The sequence below is a fragment of the Neodiprion fabricii genome, chromosome 4 (assembly GCF_021155785.1).
Source record: "Neodiprion fabricii isolate iyNeoFabr1 chromosome 4, iyNeoFabr1.1, whole genome shotgun sequence".
In the NCBI taxonomy this organism is placed as follows: domain Eukaryota; kingdom Metazoa; phylum Arthropoda; class Insecta; order Hymenoptera; family Diprionidae; genus Neodiprion; species Neodiprion fabricii.
Genome location: NC_060242.1, coordinates 22,439,987 through 22,458,510, shown reverse-complemented (window position 1 = coordinate 22,458,510; position 18,524 = coordinate 22,439,987). Strand labels below are relative to the sequence as shown.

General features: G+C 38.5%; 1 protein-coding gene across 9 annotated transcripts in view; it reads left to right on the top strand.

Annotated features, from left to right (window-relative positions):
* The window catches only part of LOC124180065 (transient receptor potential-gamma protein), a 110,507-nt gene that overhangs the window by 526 nt on the left and 91,457 nt on the right, over positions 1 to 18,524 (top strand). The gene's annotated exons all lie outside the window — the stretch shown is intronic.

The following is an 18,524-nucleotide window of genomic DNA, read 5'->3' as shown; positions in this document are numbered from 1 at the left end:
TGGCCGTTAATTGATCGTAGGATGGATAGAAACCTGCGTCCGACGACGAGTCGATGCGTTTCGTTATTTTGCTGTCACCGCCTGCGTTCATTTTCATCCCATCTTTCGTATTTTGATCAGGATTCAACTTCGGACCCGGAGAAGCGTGAAGGATGTGCACGGAATTCGGAGGCTTTGTCAACTTGCGGGATTTTACTTCGCTTTTGATAAATGTTCTGCATATCGTACTTGTCGTATCGGGATGATCGGACGCAGGTCTTAAAAATGTATTTGGCGAACGATTTTCGGAATATACGTTTCTCAGAGATAGCTTGATCGTTGAGAGCGAATAACAACCGGTGATCTTGATGCTTAATTGAGGATTGTTTGGTCGCTGACAATTACAATCATTACAGCAATGAGAATTCGCATTTACGCGGCTCTGATATGCAAAAGTAACGATGCCGCAATTGACGGAAAGTGCCAAAATTCATTTCACCTTCGTCTGTTTCACTTCGGTGATTTGTACTTCAGGGAACGGCGGTGGAAGATATAATTACATTTTGTCTGCGTGAATAATTTTTAGTCGCGTAGAAATTTTTACCAATATTTTTGTTGCAAACAAATATGGAGATGTTCGCAGTTATGTCTGATGGAATAGATTCGGAGTTTCCGACGGTTCGTGTAAAAACAGTTCAAACAATTGTAGTGAAAAAAGAAAAACGGATTTCGAATGGGTTTTTAAATAAGACGAGCCAAATCCAAACTATTCTTCGTAGTTTTTGACTGTAGTTTGAACTATCGACTCGGAAGAGAGTCAAAGTCACTGATCACTTGTGCACAACTTTTTTTCCTCTCGTCATTGAAATTGGTATTGTTTCGTTGCAGAGTCTGGGTACTTATAACAATTGTAAGAGGAAAACAGCTTTCAAATACCACTTCTTTTATATTTCTCATTGAATAAATACGACTTTAGTATCTTTAAAAAAGTTTTAGAGTTCGATAGTACGGTTCAAAAATGCTTCAATTTTTTACACGTACCGAAAAGCCAAATGTAACAAATTGGAGAATTTGTATCGAGCGTGAGGAAATTGTTCATAAATTATTAATGGGCGTAACCTGCATTTTCAATTTCTACCGAAACGTTCTCACAACGTGCTATCAAGAGGATTCTTAGAAAGTGCAGCGCAGAAACAGCGTCAAGTTCATGGCACTTATATCCTGTTAACTATGGGTAAGAATTGTTTGGAAACTCTCGTGTGAACCATTATCGAGAACTTTGTCACTCCACGATAGCTGTTGAATGACACTCTTTTATATCCCGATTTCAACATCTACGGTCGCCGCGCGAACCAGAATCAAGTTTATTTCACTGCGCCATTTTTTCAATCAAATTGGTCGGTCTATTTTTATGCGCAGTCGAAAGTTGCGAACTAACGCTGGTGTTAGTAGTGCTGACTTTATATTCACCAATTTTGAAACTTTCCAGGTGCCGGGTTCCCACCGTTGCTATTGACGAAGTTTAGCTGCAGGGCAGGTTAACATACACCGGAATATCCGCCCGTACGTGAAGTCTGTCCAAAGTGGTGCAACTCTAGTTTTGCTAGATTATTTTCTGGAACAATCGTATTTCTATCATTATATATTTTAGAATAATTTTGCAATGAAAAAATAAGCTCGTTGATAAAATCCATCGGGGATGAATTCATGCGTTGCGGCATGGAAATATTTCGTGCATAATTATTTGATACCACCTAGAAATTCGCGTTTCAATTCGAAACTTCGATGCAAATTGTCACAGCTGCGTATACGAGTATAGTGCACAGGAGACTTTCATTGGCTCAAATTATTGTTTTCAGCCTCGAAACTAACGTTTATCGAATTTATGAACTATTCGAATTTGCAGAATTCCGAGCATTTTCTATTCGTTACGATAATTTCATAGGTTTTTCATTAAAATTCGAAATACTTGGTCACCCAAACTTCGTTCATATTTACGTTACTGAAGACTATAAATCCATTTGGTTTTTTATTCCTGAACACCTGACGCGATCAACTCCCGCACTTTGCAGTCAGAAGCGAAGCGTCAAAAGCTAAATCTGAAATTTGAAGTAGCATAGAATTCGAAGCATTATCTTCTTCGCGTTATCGAAGCAGTCTTGCTAACTTCGATCACGTGTAAGATGCGCTGGGTAACGAAATAGACCGATGCAGTTTGCCAATTATAAATTACGATAGGAAATACCGTCTCATTTGCAATACTACAGACGCTTGCGGTGTCTGTTATCTGCGAGAAAATATTGATATGTAATATCGCGACCGAGAACATGCTTGAGGGTCACACAGCTTCTGCCAATATCCCCAAAGTGTACTTCCATTCTCAAGTGACGCGGAGGGCATCGATACTCGCTTTATGTGAAAACTATTTCTTATTAAAATTTAAGTCGTATAGGTATAAGTTCCGAGACATGAGCTAGGAATGTAACATGTGAACCTCGGTTACTCTCGTTTCCAAAAAAGGAAGTAGCAATATTCCTGAATCCAGCTTCGTTACGTGTATCGATGTATCAAGTTATTCGACTGTGAATATAGTTGGTTTTGTACGTTCAAAACAGCAAACAATACAGTCTTTGACACATTTTGTATTTTTATTTCGTTTCAAACATTTCAAGTATCTATCGAATTATGTAAGAAAGTGACATTTAATTTTAGAATACCAGTATGAACTTAAACATCTTATCTTGATGTTTTGCGATTGAATTATGAATTCTCATATAGTTGGCAGGATGAGAAAATCTTCATTCGTACCAATTGGCTAAACAACTTAAAGATGATTTTGGTAAATGTCGATAAAAAATCAGTCAAGATATTCTTAAAATTTAGGTAACAAGTTCGTGACGCACGAACATTATCACCGATGCGTTATTTTACTCAAACGATTAATAATGAATTGTTCACCTGATTAATTACCTACCTGCGTACATGAATTTCATGAAAAGTTAATCAACAGATCTCTTGAACTTGATTTTGAATTTGGTCTTGACGGATTCAGGAAGTTTTATCTAAACGGAATTAAATTGTTTGGGAGCATTGCTATTGATCGGAGAGCTCATCGGCACTACAAAGCTGTGAGAAGGTGGAGTGCTAAACAAAGCGACGGCAACTTGAGATATCAAAGGCAAACCTATGGCAACATACGTCGGTAAGGCGAATTTTACGTCTCTGTTGAAGGTATGTTGAGATTCGAGTCAACTTCAAGTTTACATAATACGCGTATTTTACATTTCTACTGCTATTTCTGGAAGATTTTCATAACTTTGCTCCGATATTGGAATTATGGACCCAGGATAGGGTTGAAATAATTTAAAGAAAAATCCCGATCGCATGCGAATTACTTTGACAGTGCCGTCAGAGAATTTAAGATCGAAGCGAGGATTTTACCGTTTGTTCAGGGCTTGTCAGTTCAGCAGATGATTGAGAGCGTACAACATGCGACGGAAGTACAAATGTCGTTGACGTCGATATTTGAGATGTTAAGAGGTTTTGATATCGTAATTGTGATGAAACATGGTTCCTCGATGCCGGGACTTAATGCACCCCTAATAATTAATTAGCCAACGATTGAAAGAGGCGATAGGCCGGAGGAAATAGGCGTAATTTACGCTTTATTTCAAATGTGATGCTTTCAAGAGCTGCCCTGCGTTTGACGTGTAAATGCAAACCTACCGGGGTTAACGCGTATTTACGATTGTAAAGTCACCCCAGGGATCCTGGGTGATAAATTTCCACATTCTCTTATTTGATTAACTGTTTCGTAACTCACGATATGCCGATGCCAATTGACTCTCGAGTTCCGAATCCAGTCGTTTTCAGCCTTCAACGAACCTCGAAGCTTCTACAAAATTCATGCCTAGGCACTCAGAAATCTACTCATGAAAGTACATAAGCACCTGGAGAAGCCTTCGACCTCAAGTTCACTCGAGCTGGCGTGAGCTGGTGGAGCAAATTCGTGTGAACGGCGTTTATCGTCCGTCTTATTTGTACGACACGTGCCTTGCATATATCTTTTCTCTCAATCACGAACGAGAGTACTTGCCACAGACGCGCAGATATATTTTCATCATTATTTCGAAACAGAAACGATTGCCACCGAGGCGAGGTGTTATAAGAATTGACAGAAACACGACGGACGTTCGAGGTGATTATCTGACAAGACAAATCTGTCAAACCATGTTCGCGGACTGTTCAGCTGAACTGTGACCACAAGTAAGGGATGAGAATTTTCTCTGATTGCGAGCAGCAAGGAATCGCCGCGAAGTTTTACTCGCCAGGGAAAAGTAGCTGAGATTGTGCAAAGCCTACTTTTATTCGCCCCTCGACCTATATCAAGATAAAAAATCGCTGCGACCCGGTTCAGCAATTTATTTGAAGGAAAAACTATCTCGCAGAGGAAGTTGGAAATATTTATTCTCCCCTGTACCAGCGACCAGGCTGCAGTTTTCGATTCTCGATCGGGTGAGATCAATCAACTTTTCCGCAGGACCGAGAAACGAAACGAGGAAAGATTAAAGAGTCACATCTGCAGCGTGAATGGAAATTATCGTTCAGTTAAATAAGATCGATAGTTTTACATCTCGACCTAATGTATATCGAAAGAGACAGATTGACATAAAAATGCGACAGCTTCCCAGCAGTTTCCTGAGTTTCCAAATTAACATATTGGCACGCAGATCAGCCCCTGAAAATAATAGCCATGATAATTCTGACCGATATGATTTCCACTTCTCCATATGAAAAAGTATTGTATTGAACTTACAAATAATCACTGAGTCGGGGAGTTGGTTTTGGTCTTTTTGAAAGTGTCAGTTATAGAAAAAAGACAATATTTTGGACTGCTTTGGATATTGATTACGCAGGCGTAATCTTGGAAATGGCCAGAACAAATTTCAAAAGATCACTGCAAGTTGAATATCAGATTGTGAGAAAATTCAAGTTTGTACTCCATAAAAAAATATGTCCATTGCTCCATTTGCGTGAAGGTAAAACTTTTTCAGCCAGAGACATTTCGAGTAATACTATTAGCAACTTGATAGGGCGTTAAAATATTTCAGTACGGTACAGTAACATTTTTTTTTTGGTAATTTTTGACTCCGTTACTGCCACCAATCACGCAACATGTTGCGGCCGTATGAATCTACGATACTAAAATTACAAACGCATTCGTTTCACTCTGTCATGTAATTCAACAATACATGTAATAAAAAACGCAACATGCTGACGCGAAAAATATGGAAGTTCACAGGTTACAGTACATGTTGAATAACACAGGTTCCAAAGCAACAAAAGCTCGGTGCCCCCCTTCTCTCCTCACCTACATATTATTACCGTACCACCGACTCACCTCTTTACAAAAATGTTGCTTGATATTTGAACGCACCGTTATAATCTTTTAATGCTTCGGCTACACCAGGTGGATCTTGGGATTCGGGAATACCTGATGTAGTGTGCGAACGGGTCTGGGGGTCTCCTGACCCTTTACTGAATGTCCGGAGACCACCGGTAGGTTGCGGTACTGAAATAACGAGAGAAAACAGACCTTTATGTTAACAATGTATATCTCTTTATTCAAGAATTAGTAATAACGAGAGAAAACAGGCTTTTATGTTCAGAAAATATAGCTTTTCATTCAAGAATTTGCAACAACGAGATCAAACAGGCTTTTATATACAACAATGATATGTAAATATCTATTAATGAAAGAATTAGTTAGTACTGGTCGCTGATGGTGCAGTTTTCACGCAGTAACAAAAGTACCGGGACTCGAAATTACAATACATCGTATTCACGAAGAGACTGTCATTTTACTTGAGATTAGTCTGGGTAATCGCCGATATAAGTAAGATTTTTTTAATACAACCGCTGATCTGAAGAAGACAGTTATTATGCGGAAGAATATTTACACGCGCCAAAAAGATTCTTAAAGCGTTAACGATATGAACGACATTTCACCTACAAATTAAATAGACAACCGAAGTGACATCTTACAGACATTAAGTACCCCAGACGTTAATTCAGTTGCATTTCTGCCGGCAAACTACGTTTGTATCATTAACCTCCCACGAATCCTTCCGGTACAATGTACTATACACATGTAAAAAAAAAAATAAACAAACTTGCGATTCAGAATTATTTCTGGCAAAGTCCGGTGTATTAATACCACTATACAATTGTACAAACTTGACTCGCGCTTGTAGCTGAAACTCGGAGCTTACACGTTCGTGGGGCAAAGTTCGAGTACTTTGCGCTATTACTCTCAAGATCGGCTGACGCGCAACTGCCTGATCTTCAAAATCCAAAAGTTAGTTATTTATTTTATTTTATTTTATTTTTTTTTCAAGTGCACATGCGATAAAGGGCGTTCTTGGAATTTGGAGTTCAACGAGCCTTGTGATAAGTCAAGAGTGGGAGTGACCTTTGAGGATGGATTAGGAGAAGTGACCCTACTGAGAGCACTGACTGTAGTACAATGACAAACAAAATATTCGCAGTAACTATAATTAGCATTTAGATTTTGGTGTTTATGATTTTCGAGAAAAATGCTCAAACTGAGAGACGTCTCGTTCGATACAAAAGTTTATTCAAAAGTATTTTGTGAAACCAGCCGGCATTTGAATAAAGTAATGTTTGGCAAAGGATTCGAAATTGTCCAGTATTATTCATGTGTATCTTTACTACCCTCTTATCAAAGCAGCCAACTGCGTTACTTACAGCCGAGATGGTAGCTTTGGACCACCTAGGAATACTTGTGGGAGCCCCTCATTAATGGCGATATCAATGTTACCGTTTTTTCAACATGGTCTACCGAATCATTGATTCGATTAGTAGCGGGTGGAGTCTATTGATCAATTAAGCTCCTCCTCTTCTGGGGATTCGCACCGAATCGCACTGTATAGATTACAGCGTTATTGAAATAACACCAGTTTGCCGTACGAAACCGTCACTTCTACTTCTGGCATTAAAAAAGGTTTGATGAGAAACCGATATTTCGAACCGTGCCATTACTCGAGTAGATACTAGACAATTGCTATTGCTGAAATCACTTGGGAGATATTGAGGTTATAGACCCTCTTCTCAGGTAGATCCCTCCAAGTAGCCATTGTCTGAGTTATAACCCTCGTAAATTGACGTAACAATTGAGCAGTATTTTGCTGTCCTGCGAAAAGGTAGATACAGAAACATTTCATATCGATGATGATGATACGAAGATTCGCGCGATGTGTAAGGTCATCGTTACTAAATCTTTCCGATCAACAGTAATCTACTTACAGTATTTTCCTGTAGATCCGCCATCGGCGTAGCACAAAAGCGTTGATCATCACTCTCCAAACTCTTTCAGGTACATCGCTGATGTCTTCCTTGGCAATTTTTGTCTCGTGCAGCCTAGATTGAACCGTGTCCCAAGCGTGCGCACACGCCTGAGAGTTTATGCAAAGAGCCTGAAACCTGAATCGTTGCTGGATTTGTGGATTGATCCGATCATTCAAGATTAATACTCCTCGTAGGCCGTGTTTAATCTCAATATTGCCCTGTGAAGCTCGTGGCTTGAACTTGCAGCCAGTTTAACGAGGTAAACACACTTTGGGGGTACAGGGAATAAGCAATGAGACCATATCATCTCGTCAGAGATCACCTACTACCAGTCCATTAAATTATACATGTACCTATTTGATCCTCGATTCGGGATCACATTCGCGTGTATCAGCGTAATGTCTCGGTCGATCACATTCGGCCACGTATTATCTTTTCAAATACGCCCGTGGGTTTAACCCTTGAACGGGTGGTGCGTTTTTTTTTACACGAAGATGCAAATGAAACCTTTGCGCTTGCAGTAATTTCCGTAATTATACCACCGGAAGGTCTGTCACGATTTTCCGGCACGCGGCTTACCCAGTTTTTAACACAGGTGTTCCTTCCGGACGTAGAGCTTTTAATTTTGCGGAACTTGGTGCTTGACGTTAGGTGTTTCGTATGCGGGGGTGGAGAAGCTTTAGCGGCAGACAATGCGCGGTCGTTTTTTAGCTGGTTTTGTAAAGTGGATGCTTCGTCCTGGGGTGAATCAAATTACAGCATACTCGAGAGCTTTCATGTGTTGGGCCAAAGTGAAAAATTGCTCACGCTAGCCAGCCAAGATGATGAGAATTTCAAATGGTAGTAGACTTACCTTGTTGTATTACTTCCGGTCGAACTTTCTTAAGTGTTACTGCAATATCTAATTCGATTTTCAAGGTAAAACAGTATATCTATTACATGTATAGCATTTCTAGAAGAGAATCGTGTATCAGTCACCAATTAGTGTTATCTTACCACTTAGTTCCAGGAGTGCTTTGATAGATTTTTATAAATCTTCATTCGGTCATTCACAGTTTACAGAAAAATACTTTGACCTTTTCTCTACGATAGTAAAAAGATCGGTCGGCGTGCTCGGGATTCTTGATATTAAATATATTCGCCTGCCGTTTTCGATTTGACTCATTCTTAGTTCAGAGTTTTATTCTTGGGGCCAGGAAAAAAGTGCCGAGTTGTGAAATCGGGAAACAGATGCGCTGCCGAAGGGTCTTCTATTGTGTTTATGATATACGGGGAGCACGAAAAACGTTTTTCTATTGGAAGCAAGAAATAAGGGCAGCTTCTTTCACCGTCCAACACTCACCTGCACCCGTAATCATATTCTCAACTTTCTCGATGGTCTGGCACCCGCAGTAATTTCATAATCGTCCAATATTTACAGCTCCTTCGTCGACTGATTATGGATCCAATCTCCGTTTGTGTCTGTCCTGTAGAACATTTGCACAATGAAATAAAAGAAACGTGTTGTGATTATTCAAGCGTCAAATAGGGGCAGAACGAATCGAACACGATAATGCAACCTTTTTCAAGGCTTCACGAAGGACACTTACCCACTGTTCTTGGTCAAAATGATTCTATACTGATCCAATACTAGTCAACATATGTCAAACACTTGTTCCCAAATACACGATTCTTCAGTCCTTCATAATTTTAAGTGGCCGACAATAAGCATGATCCAAAGGAATTTTTCGATTCAGTCGAGTCCAAAGGACCTGGCGTACGTAGAATAGAAAGGGTATGTTTCAACTTTACATTCCCGTGAGCATCTAACGTTTCTAAACTCGAACAGGCAGTAAATACTTTCCATTCTTCCGCGGAAGTTCATGGAAAGCCAATTTATTTCAATGTCTAAGCGACGTTTACGAACTCTTATCCTGTTGTAATAAACCGGGACTCGATCAACAGGGTAATATTTTCCAAGGCAATAGCACCGTACATTAAGGATCACGAATATACTGGAAACCAATTTCGTCGGTTCAAAGATGAGTGGAGGATTTCCCTGGAAACCTACGATTTCCAATTTTGCTCGCTGAGTCAAACAACCTTTTGGCAGCCTCGACGACATCTAACTCGATCGCCGCGGCCAGAGATGCGTCGTGGTAAAAGATCCGTTTAATGTCAAAGTGGCGGCGAGAGATAGCGGATGGTGGCTGGGCTGCAGGACATAGGGTGCGAGAAAAGGATTGATGGTCGAAGGGATGTGCAAAGTGACAGAGCTGCGGGTGCCGCAGGAGCTGGAACCCCGTCGCCTAATAGCAAAAGAATATGACATCCACCGAATAACAGACACTCGAAGAAAGGACAGGAGAAGGCTCGTAGATGAAGCCCGAGGGAATTTCTTATCCCGAATTCCGGAAGCTTGCACATTCCACGTGTATAGGAATTTTCATGGCAATTAATTTCACAGAGACGTGCCATTTGCGCTCGATTATTTTTACGCTGAACTTTTGTCACTTGATTCATTTAGTTGATCAGCGGATGGTACCGACGCGTTTTTGTAGTTTTATTGAACCATCCTAATTAGGGAAGCCTAATTTTTTGATTATTCATAATTGAATCACTTCAGCTACTTTAATTATTTCAACTGTCAGAGTGAATCAATGACTTCCGGTATTACGGAATCGCTCTCGTCTTCATATAAATGTGTGGAAAGATTTTGGGGATGCCGTTTTTATTTACAATTCAAGATATTATTTGAACCTAGTGACACCGACATTGCTCATTCTTTGTTCAATTTCATTTGGTGGGTAACACAGGACACACTCCCTATGATAAACACTCGGGAAATTTTTTTTCGTGATTTATTTGAAATTGTTAACGATGTTTAATAATTATCACTTGTGATCCGAAATAAATTCTTTCTATGGCAATAATTACTTTCCACCCTGCTTTACTATCACCAAGTCCAATCAGTTGTACTCGCGCTGAATTTTCCACACGGCACACCGCGAGACTCTAATACCGAGTCAAGGCTTAATGATGAGTAGCGCGATTATAACAGCGACATGTGACTTTATCATCATTATTTGAAAGAAAAAAAGCGGTTAAACCAGTGCCAAAATTACTCCCGATGTACCGCGATGCGTGTCAATGTTTCAGGCAGAATTTTCATCACATGGTTTTGAGTGTAAATCGAATCACGTTGATCCAAATGCATTTTCTTGCTCGACTGATAAACAGGGTGTAAGAATGATGTTCAACATTTCTGTTCCCCTTATCGCGGAAATAGCTCCACGTATCTTCCGGGATGAAAACATACCGCGTCACACTCGTGATGTATTGACGTACGTACGTGCCTGCGTTATGTCTGTCGTGTGAAATTTGGCATGCGGTTGCAATACGCAAGCAAATACGATTTTCGTTGACGGGGATATCGGTCCTTTAAGAAAATTGCGAGGCGTGCGAAAAGCGCGGCAATTTCGGCGAAAGGAAATTCGATAAACCCGAATTCTTGCCGACCTCGTTGTCAGTCTTTATCGATCGTTTGGACGCATCGAGAGCTCGGTAATTCGATTTGAATTTGGCGAGAAAACCGCTGTAGCTGTTGCGATCGCGGACCCTGAATGGGACAGTGAATTGCGTTTCAGCCGAAAGCCCTGAGTTGTTTCGGCGTAGACCCTTCCTTTTCTGAAAACATACAAAGAAAGCACTCGCTTTATATACGGTTCAGTTATACAAGGTAAAAAATGGGGAAAAGAATTACGTAGAATAGTTGTCATGATCGATGACATCATTTGAATTGCTTTGTAAATAGACTTGAATGCTTTGTGATGCACGCTTGGAAGCAGCATGTCAACTGGAATTTAGGGGGAAAGTTTCAGCTTTGATTCTTAATAGTGTTTTGAAGTAGCATGGATAAAAAAGAAATGAAAAAGAAACCTACAGAGGGATGAATAAAAAAGTTTTGTCTTTTCGAGAAGCAAAGTCGACACAAGATTTATTGAACACTTTAATTTTCACAAAGTTCGCGAGGGCTTCATAGCAGTTTTTTTCTTTTTTTTTTCAATTGGAAATAATACAGATTTTCAAAGTTTCGTACATCCTTCAATTTACCTGATTCATAAAATTTCTAGTTCGAAATTCGGAACAGTAGGAATTCAAAACGATACGTGGAATATTTTGTCCGAATATTAGATTTACAATCAAAATTTCATCTCATTTGTGGTAAAGTTCTGTTTTTTTTTTCTAATATGCAAATGGCACTTTTTCATCGTGCCAAAATGATTAAAATGATAAAAATAAGTGAATAAACGAACTTCACCGCCTGTTGCAAAATTTTTCAGGTTCAGTTCCATGAAATGTGGATTCCATATTGTGGCTGAAAGAACAAGCAGTCAGATGTAGGAATTTCATTGACTTCTAAAAATATTTCGACAACGTTTTTTAAATTGCTGTAAGGAATCGCTGAAGTAATACAGACTGTAAGCTTCAGCTGTGAATAAATTCATTCCTATCCTTGTGAAACTGGAATTTTAAACTTTCATGCTGCGGTACTTCCATTGTGAAAATGCATCCAGCAACTCGCGATGATTCAATTTTGATACACTGAGATTTTGTATGAAGAATTTTTTTTCACGATTTGATCAGTTCCGATCCTCCGATTATGGTCTCAAGAATGGTTCAGCAAAAATGACACCGCTGTTGCGCTGTTGGGTTCGAAAAAATAATTTTTTCTTTTTTCTTTTAACCTCAAGTTTTACTCGTCGGTGAGACGCGAATACGGCAAAGCTTTAGAACGTCGAATAAACCGTTATAGAAGGAAAAGAAAAGGGCAGCTATAACGAAGGAGTAAAATTGAGTTAAAAGTTTGCAGTATAGTCGTGATCGATTGTGTATCTGGGTACCTTACATATATACGGTGGGCAGGAGAAATAAAACTTTATACTTAAGTGCCACCCCACCGCATTTACGTAATTCATCACAACTCACGTTTTATTACTTCAAAGAATTTAGTCGAAAAACATTTTGTCATAAAAGCGTAAACTCCGTTCGGTTTTATACTACGTGGGTGATGGAAGAATGTAACGCCGGATGTTACGCTTTTTATCGCTTTTGATAACGCAAGTTAACTGGCACGCCAAAGTTTTTCTCGACTTTTCTCGATCAGGGTCTCGATCTCATTAACTACTACTCGGAGTATCCTCTTATAATTTTTTTAATTTATCTCCCTCGTCGAAACATGATTGGGTTATTGTCACGTACGAAACAGGCTGGCTTATGTAAAATTTGCCCGAGTTTGTACCATACGTATGTTTTGGAGATTGAATTGAATATGCTAATCATCATTAAGGACGAACGTATTCTTATTGCCGACAAATGAATACTTTTCTTCTAAGCACTGTACATTTTTGCTTACATTCTGGGAATGAGTTTACGATATTACGTATTTCATTGCAAGCGAAGTAATTTTTCGGAAACTTTGATCGAAACTTTTGAATTCGCATTATTCGTTATTCGACGATTAGTCTTCCAATGCTCGACGGGTACACGTGAAGAAAATTAATTCTAAATCTTACATCTCCTGTGGTGAATATATGGGCAAAATTTTTTTCGTGTTCAATCTACAGCATTATGGCAAGATTTAAAAATTCGATAACAAGAGTTACAAAACCAATATCAAGAGTAACGATATGCTTAGTTAGATCTACCACAATTCACGTAGACTTGACTCCGGAAAATTCGTGTCCATATGTTCACCACAGAAGATGTAAAATCTGCATCAAATGTTTTTGACACAATCTTGAGACGTGATTAGATCCAAGTTCCGGTTCTGAATCAGATGTAGGAATTACCTATCGACAAAGAATTTCGACGGATCGCCGTTTTCCGGGACGCAACATCAACCTGCGAAGCGTATAGAAGCCATCGGAGTAGCTCGGTCAGTTTTGTCGGATGACGGATTCGCAGTAAAGATGTAATGAGCAAATAGTGTTCCTCAAAGTTCGAGGGTGGCCTCTCGAGGCGGCATGTGCTTCAAAATTGGCTTTCGTCACGTCGGGTCGGCCGTGTTTGCCGGGGATGCTGTGGGCCACAACCACGTCGCGACGCCTTCGCCGCTGTGCGAGGAACGCGGAGGCGTCGCGACGCATATCCGAGCGACGCCCCGGACCGACGCCTTCCCATTGATCCTCTCATTCCTCCGGCAATAGCCAAGACTCAGTTAGCAGTCATTTTCCCAACTCCGAAAAAGTTCCCTTGGCTAAAGAGAGGAGAGAGTGGGAGATAAGCGAGAGGGCTCAGCGATGCCTCTCTGCCATTTCCGTCTTCAAATCTCTTTGAGAATTCTTAACGACTTGCGGTAATTTTTTACCAAGTACTCCGAGCCCTCCCGTTTTACGAAAAATCTGATGAACACGCGGTGCTTTTGATTTGTATCATTCTGGTTTCGGAAACATAAAACCCGCATAGTCGTTATCCGCAATGTGTTACGAGTCATTTTAAGTGAAATTGAACAAACTTGAAGCATCGTCATTTTTCATCGCTAGTTGTCTAATGAAAGAAACTCAGTGTTCGTATTTTCTTTATTTCAAACTAAAATTACAAATGTTAAAATTGCTACGCTCGCTCTCCTTCTGGTCTCTGTATTTTCAAAAATGACGATATAAATTAACAAATAAAAAGGAATCGGCAAGTGCATGAAACACTCTGCAAACTGATTATTATATTATGTATTATATTACGTACATATATACTTTTTTCAACCATCTGGCCATGAAATTTACTGGTTCAATTCTTTGACCTTACTTTTTGCCATCGATTGTCGATTTCGACATTGTTTTCAAACCGTTCGTCATATTATCAAGTATGTTCTTGAAAAGTTTGATCATTTTCTTTTCACGAAGCCACCATATTTCCGTATGAATGTATATGCTAATATCGTGCAAGCTTTACGATCAATCAATTTCGTAATAAATTTCAAAATCTCACAGAGGGTTTGAAAACGTTCGCAAGGGTGTTCATTAGCAGCTTTCACTGAAGAATTCATTACACTTCAAAATTGTTTCCTATAAATTGACTAATTTTCAGCTATAAATTATTATACCGTGTAACCGCCACCGTAGAATTGACGCTGCGAATCGTTCGAATGAATCGGATTCATTGCTGTGCATATTTCTGGGCGTGGAATCGTCCTTGTGGCGTCTCGTGAAGTCGATCTCCACTTAGCAATAAGGTAAATATCTGTGTCGTATAACGAGCCAGAAAATCTCTTGCTAAGGGTGGCTGTTATATTTCCAAGTAGCGACAAGAAACGTGTAATATTAGAAAATAATAACAAGAAATTGCGAACGGAAGCCCTCATAAATACCGATCGCATCTTCTAGCATGTGTAACGTCATATTAAGTCTCCTGAATATTTGAAAGGGAAACTCTATGACGCATATTATAATTATTTCTGGCTAGCACCGTTAATAAGAAGATGATTGGGACGAAGTCTTGAACCACAAGCTATTTTCTTTGGAATGTTCGAGTGAATTACTTTCAAGTTACGGAATTGGCAATTATTAGCAAAAAAAAAAAAAAACGTTCGAATAAAGGAGGGGAAGAACAATCAATGCGAATTGTCATTACTAATTGGACTTTGTAATTTACGGTAGCCTGGTTGACAAAGAAATCCCAGGAAAAGAGTTTATTTTACGATTTCCACAATGCACGTGTTTCAAACCAGCCCAAGATGATATATAATTTTTATTTTCAATTTCACTGTACTCGTAATTTCCTCGAATTTCATTAAAAATGGATTACGGCGGAATATAATACTAACAATAAGAAAGAAATAATAGTTTTCGCGCAACAATTTCTTGAACTTCATAACCTTACAAGTTTTTTTTTTTTTTTTTTTTTTATAAGTTCAATAAATTATTCTGATTGTAATCTCAAGGAGGAAAAATTCAACGAAATTAAAAAAAAATTTCCGGAAGACACTAGGGTTGGCAAATAATTAGTAAATGAAAGCGAAAATTGATAAATTTTAAAATCTGTTTCATTACTAAAGTTGGCGAATTAAAAATGACAGTTTCCTATTAATTTTTTCACGAAACGTTTGCGCATTAAGTCCCTATATAAATGATTTGATGTACGTATTCGGAAGCTAAGGAAAAAGAATACTACAAAATAAAGAATAAGAGAATTATTTTCCATTTTTCATTTTTATAAAATCATGTTCGCTCAGCTGACAGTTTTTTTTATTTCCAAGCAAACTGTTTATTCAATACCAGGAGGACTACGTAACACGAATGATATATTATTTTAGAAACTACCCCCTTTGGCGGATCAAAAGGATTTATTTCTATATTAAATTATACATACAATTGTTTAACGCGTTGCGTAGATTCTTGCTCGTATATTCTCTGTACTCACCTTTCACATTTCAAAGTGCTTAAATCTAAACTGTATTCTACCCACTACAAAATGTCTACGTTGACATCAGCCCATACATGTATGCTGAAAGATTGGGAAGAAAAATTATTTTTGCAAACAGTAATACCTTCGCTAAAGACCTGACCTGAATGTTAATAACAATCGCAATCATTAGTAAGATTTATGCCAAAACTAACCACACCTAGTGAATATGGAATAAGTGATGAAAGGGTACACAGAGCCATAGGTTTCGACATCGTTGAAAGAGGTTGAATATTCAAAGGCTTATCATGAATAGGCAAAAGGGCTGCTGATTTTTCTGTCCTTTATGACTTCCAGACCGTGCAAATCAGCCCACCATTGTTTCACCCGTAAACAAAATGGAATTAACGTTTTCCCGAAGGCTTGAGAATCTGTGTGCAGATTGTTTAATTATGTCGCTCGGTTGAGTTAATCGGATAATTGATCGCTTTAAGAATTTCACTCTAACATTGACGAACAGCGTTTGGCCAACGTAGATAAAAACAACATTCGCACGACGCGCGACGTCGCCAAAACTAACTACACTATTATTCATATGCGTGCATAAACGTTTCACATTTCTTCATCCGATAATGAAACGTTTCAAAATTTCTTACGCCATCTCGATTATTTGTTAGATAGATTGAATGCCTTGGTCAAAATGTGTGGATAATACGGTAATTCAATTATTAGTTTGCCTCAAGAATCTTGCATAACAATTACGTTGACTTTTGAAGTTTTATCTAAAGTCAAATATAATTCGGTGAAAAGTGGAATAATTCGTAACTTTTATTAGATATTGATATTGATTTTTTATCAAAAAACGACAAAGTTTAACGCCGGGTGGATTTCGCATTAATCCTCTCAACTTGACTCACCAAAAGTTATATGCTAATTTTCAAACTAAATTTATCACAGGATCTCTAAATTATGCTGAACCCTCCTGCAAGGTCTGGTTGTCGTCCGCGATATTCGTAATAGTATAACATTATTTTTCCCCAATGGAATAACAGGAAGTTGAGGCTCTTCGATGTAAAAAAAAATTGTTGACGCTGATTGTTTAAATATGTAAAAAGATTCCACGCGATTACGAGGGTCTTCTGTGGCAGTGCTAATAAAATTGCAAGCACTGAAAACTTCAAAAACTTGTTTCAATAAAAGTTGAAAAAAAAACAGTTGTACACATTTTTTTGGAAGTTAATAAATTTTTGAGGTAAGTCCGAAACAAAGCTCGATTTTATCGAACGAATCCTTTTATTTCTTATTGTTTTTATCACATTTTCTTACTGAATTTAGCAGATAACTTGATGATATCACGAATGGAAAGAAAGTCCTGCTGAAGAGAGTCTCTGTTACAGCCCTTCAGTTGGCTGACACAGAGATATAAAACTTTTTAGCTCACAAAAGCTTAGAAACATTCTTTCATGGCCGGTACTATATTGGCGGGATTATTGATTTATTCGCTTGAAAAGAATTCCACAAAGTAAAGAAGAGCGCATAAATCAGGAAAGTGGAGGCATCCAAAAAATATTGAAATTATTGCTTGGAGTGAATACCGCGGAATTCTTCAGAGTGGTCAAATTTGATTTATTCAGAAAATACGAACATGTGGATAAGTGCAATTTTGAATATAACCGATGGAATCGTTTCATCCGTTTCTGACCCTGGCCTCAACTTTCGGAGGTAGGTGAAGCTGAATTACACTGCTCCGCATATCGCACGAGGCGAATTCTTGACACCGGCGAAAACATCCACACAACATAATTGGTGCCTTCAGACGCTCTCTAACTTCGAAATTCCTAAAAAAGTTACGCATTCATTGACCCAAGGACGAAACTTCCGGATACTAGAGTGCAGTTTCTTAATATAAAAGTTATTTTCATTCGCACTTTATTTATTTGACTGGAGCGTTTTTAAACTACTTCTGTGCCACGTCATTTTGCAGAATGAAAAAAAACCTGTCTGTTTTCAACATAGGATCATATAAGATCAGGTTTAATCGGAAATTTGGATTCAAATTCATCTAAAGAATGAACTTTTTACTTATGATAGTTTTTTTTTTTTTATGTTACCATTTGATTATTCAACGTGAGAGTTACAAAATAATAATAGAGTAAAAAACAAATCAATTTCAACAAGTTATTCAAATAATAAGTTGTTTAAGAATTGAAAAATTATTTTCTCTCCAACACCTGCTTAGAAAATTAGATTTTCAGAGTCTGTGGAGCGTGCGTAAAGTGCCCCATTTTCGAACAGTGCGGTAAAACAATCTTGGCACGTGCGCACTTTCCAATAACTTAAATTTGATGAGTTTTCAAAGGCAATAAGACGGTAGAAAATCGCGTGCATGACGGGCAAAAAGCGATTTCACTCGTGTAATCACCACGGGTCATTTCATTCGCCTCGTCTTGATATGTGAATCATATGAAAATAACAGACGTGAGTTATATTCCGCCAAATCAGAGATCTTACGATATTCTTCAAAAAATCATGCTATTCACGAAAATTGCGAAAAAAAAACAGTCAATTCTAAAACAGTCGATGGGAATTTACGGATTTCTAAAATTTCTATTGAAAAAATCGCAGGGATTTTCGTAGAATATCATAGAAACTGTTTCCACCGGAGCAACGAAACGTGTGTTAAATTAGGATATCACGGGTGTAAATCTAACTCGCAATAAAATTAAACTCAACATCAAACTATACAATACCAACGAGTATTTTGAACATATTGCTGTTGAACAGACGAATGGGAATCA